The following is a 3,985-nucleotide window of genomic DNA, read 5'->3' as shown; positions in this document are numbered from 1 at the left end:
ACACTTTCGTAGATTCAGTGCAACGAAAATAGATGGGAGCCTGCTCATTTAATATTTGTGAGCAGCGCGTGAGGTTACTATTCGTTAATGCAACAGGTTACTTTAAATATGTATTAGCCTCCCACTTGTAATGTCAAGCTTTGCAACTTAGCATCCTCCTCGTTTGTTTGTACATAAATTCAGAATGCACAAAATAATTCATTAGTAGAAATACCATGTAAAAGCTGTAATTCCCTTCATACATAACGTTGTACTACATAAATGATGCCACCTAATACCATGCTCCGTAACAGCAGACAGCGATCCAGGACATGACGAGTTCCATTTTCTCAGCACCTGCAACGTAAGTTCTTTTCCTTACTTTTATTTTTCAGTCACGACTAAGTAACAGAGTATCTATTTATCAAAACGACTTTGACTCAAGAGGTTAGTTTGCACAAGAAGTGAATTTAACAAGCAGTGTATAACCAACGAATAAAAAAATAAAAAAATAAAACTTTGGAATCTTGTAGGGATATTTCAATCTAGATTTAACTTTACAAACCAAAGCGACATCGTCTGAAAAACGTGATTCCTTGAAAAACTAATCTTTCTACTTCAGGACAGGTTAATATCTTTGAACTTATAACAGAACGGTGTGAAATGAGGCAGTGTGTGATGCAATAAGCAACTTCAAAACAGTTCGTAATCACAACCTATGAGCGCGTATTGTTTCGCGGAAGCACGCCATCAGATACCTAGTCGCGGATTTAAACAAGTCAACAAATCCAAACTGAAGTCACCATGCGAAATTAATCTTCGTCAGAGTCTCACCCCTGTCCGCCCCCCCCCCCCCCCCAATTCCTCATGAATTGTAACGTCTGCTCAACAGCGTCGATCTCACCAAGGGTTCTATAACAATTTTTTTGCCTTTACCTTCTGTTTGTTTCAACGTTTCTAGATTGTGTCTGCGTGGTGTACAAGACAGAGGCACAAGACTCAGTTCAAAGCGTCTCTTCGGCTTCCTCATAGGTAGTAAGCAAACATTTGTTTCACATACAACTCGAAACGCCATATCTACGTGCATCAAACGCTCCTGGATATCCGATGATGGATACATTCCGAAACGCGCCATATGAGCAATGAAGTCATTCCTTGTCTGATGTTAGACTTTCAGCATTGCGACCCAGTCAGCTTGAATGCAGAATTATTGATTATTGTACTAATAGGAGCGTGCCTGCTGCATGACTTGATGTCACATTACATTTTTCATACCAAGTCCGAACAACAAGTGACCAAGAATAATTGAATACTACTTTCAGACGAGCATGACCACATGTCCCAACATCTGTGAACGAATACCCCTGGTCGTTTCCATAGGTTGCGACGATGCTTCGGCGCTGTCATTCACTCTAGACAGGTTCGACATTCCGCAGAGTACTGCTGAAAAGGTGGCCCTGTCTTGCTCTTGTCGCTTTCTTGCACATCACAATGGACCACCAGCCAAGTGCATGGAGTCTAAAGAAAACCTCCTGCAATTCAACAACAAGAGTAATATAGTTGTCCTCCGTGAGTAAACTAAGCCTGTAGCAGCTTCTCGGGACCACATTATGTTTTAGACGGCAGATGGATACATTTTTGAATAACTTTTTTGGATAGGGGCAACGGCCTTGCTGCAGTGGATACACCGGTTCCCGTGAGATCACCGAAGTTAAGCGCTGTCGGGCGTGGTCGGCACTTGGATGGGTGACCGACCAGGCTACCATGCACTGTTGCCATTTTCGGGGTGCGCTCAGCCTCGTGATGCCAATTGAGGAGCTACTCGACCGAATAGTAGCGGCTTCGGTCACGAATACCATCATAACGATCGAGAGAGCGGTGTGCTGACCCCACGCCCCTCCCATCCGCATCCTCTATGAGGATGACACGGCGGTCGGATGGTCCCGGTAGGCTCCTCGTAGCCTGAAGACGGAGTGCTTTTTTTATATAGAGACACGTAACTACTATTGAACAGGACTAGGTTTCAATTATTACTGGTTCCTCTGACTTAAGCTTACTGCAATTAATTAAAGAGAATTTACACCAAACGCGTTTGGGTTTTATTTATAAGGCATTTTCACTGGTAACTGGTGTTTGCCTCTTGTTTACATATTCTCCAAACCACTGCTTTTCCATCTTTTTTTTTAACAGAGGTTGATATCCAAAGAAACTTCGTTACTCATAAACAATAGTCACTTTTTCCATTTTGCACTTTTCCTTACGTTACATTTGCATATTTACACTTCATCTCACTTTTGGAAATCGAAATGAAGTACACTCCTGGAAATGGAAAAAAGAACACATTGACACCAGTGTGTCAGACCCACCATACTTGCTCCGGACACTGCGAGAGGGCTGTACAAGCAATGATCACACGCACGGCACAGCGGACACACCAGGAACCGCGGTGTTGGCCGTCGAATGGCGCTAGCTGCGCAGCATTTGTGCACCGCCGCCGTCAGTGTCAGCCAGTTTGCCGTGGCATACGGAGCTCCATCGCAGTCTTTAACACTGTAGCATGCCGCGACAGCGTGGACGTGAACCGTATGTGCAGTTGACGGACTTTGAGCGAGGGCGTATAGTGGGCATGCGGGAGGCCGGGTGGACGTACCGCCGAATTGCTCAACACGTGGGGCGTGAGGTCGCCACAGTACATCGATGTTGTCGCCAGTGGTCGGCGGAAGGTGCACGTGCCCGTCGACCTGGGACCGGACCGCAGCGACGCATGGATGCACGCCAAGACCGTAGGATCCTACGCAGTGCCGTAGGCGACCGCACCGCCACTTCCCAGCAAATTAGGGACACTGTTGCTCCTGGGGTATCGGCGAGGACCATTCGCAACCGTCTCCATGAAGCTGGGCTACAGTCCCGCACACCGTTAGGCCGTCTTCCGCTCACGCCCCAACATCGTGCAGCCCGCCTCCAGTGGTGTCGCGACAGGCGTGAATGGAGGGACGAATGGAAACGTGTCGTCTTCGGCGATGAGAGTCGCTTCTGCCTTGGTGCCAATGATGGTCGTATGCGTGTTTGGCGCCGTGCAGGTGAGCGCCACAATCAGGACTGCATACGACCGAGGCACACAGGGCCAACACCCGGCAACATGCTGCAGGGAGCGATCTCCTACACTGGCCGTACACCTCTGGTGATTGTCGAGGGGACACTGAATAGTGCACGGTACATCCAAACCGTCATCGAACCCATCGTTCTACCATTCCTAGACCGGCAAGGGAACTTGCTGTTCCAACAGGACAATGCACGTCCGCATGTATACCGTGCCACCCAACGTGGTAAGTCAACTACCCTGGCCAGCAAGATCTCCGGATCTGTCCCCCATTGAGCATGTTTGGGACTGGATGAAGCGTCGTCTCACGCGGTCTGCACGTCCAGCACGAACGCTGGTCCAACTGAGGCGCCAGGTGGAAATGGCATGGCAAGCCGTTCCACAGGACTACTTCCAGCATCTCTACGATCGTCTCCATGGGAGAATAGCAGCCTGCATTGCAGCGAAAGGTGTATATACACTGTACTAGTGCCGACATTGTGCATGCTCTGTTGCCTGTGTCTATGTGCCTGTGGTTCTGTCAGTGTGATCATGTGATGTATCTAACCCCAGGAATGTGTCAATAATGTTTCCCCTTCCTGGGACAATGAATTCACGGTGTTCTTATTTCAATTTCCAGGAGTGTGTGTGTACTCTCACCGTACTACAGCGTCACGGAGAAACTAATAATAATTGATTTTAGCAGCTCCTGTGGAAGATGACCATGCAAACAAACATATTTGAACTAGGTTTATTCATCTACGCTTTATCTATGGAATGACGTAGGCTAACTACAAGGACAGCATTTCAGTTTTAGCGATAGAACTGAAAAAAACTGCAAAGTGAATTGTTTCTAAAGTTCTAAGTTTTGCTGTCTTCAGGAGGTGCAATCTTCTCGAAATCGACAGGGTGTCAACACTACTCAAC

General features: G+C 47.3%; 1 pseudogene; it reads left to right on the top strand.

The window, feature by feature from the left end:
- The first annotated feature begins 1,639 nt into the window (after window positions 1–1,639).
- On the top strand, window positions 1,640–1,757 carry LOC126289830 (5S ribosomal RNA; annotated as a pseudogene).
- Window positions 1,758–3,985: the final 2,228 nt, after the last annotated feature.

This window comes from Schistocerca gregaria, chromosome 1 (assembly GCF_023897955.1).
Source record: "Schistocerca gregaria isolate iqSchGreg1 chromosome 1, iqSchGreg1.2, whole genome shotgun sequence".
NCBI lineage: Eukaryota > Metazoa > Arthropoda > Insecta > Orthoptera > Acrididae > Schistocerca > Schistocerca gregaria.
Note: the sequence above shows the minus strand (reverse complement) of the source record. Positions and strands in the feature narration are given on the sequence as shown.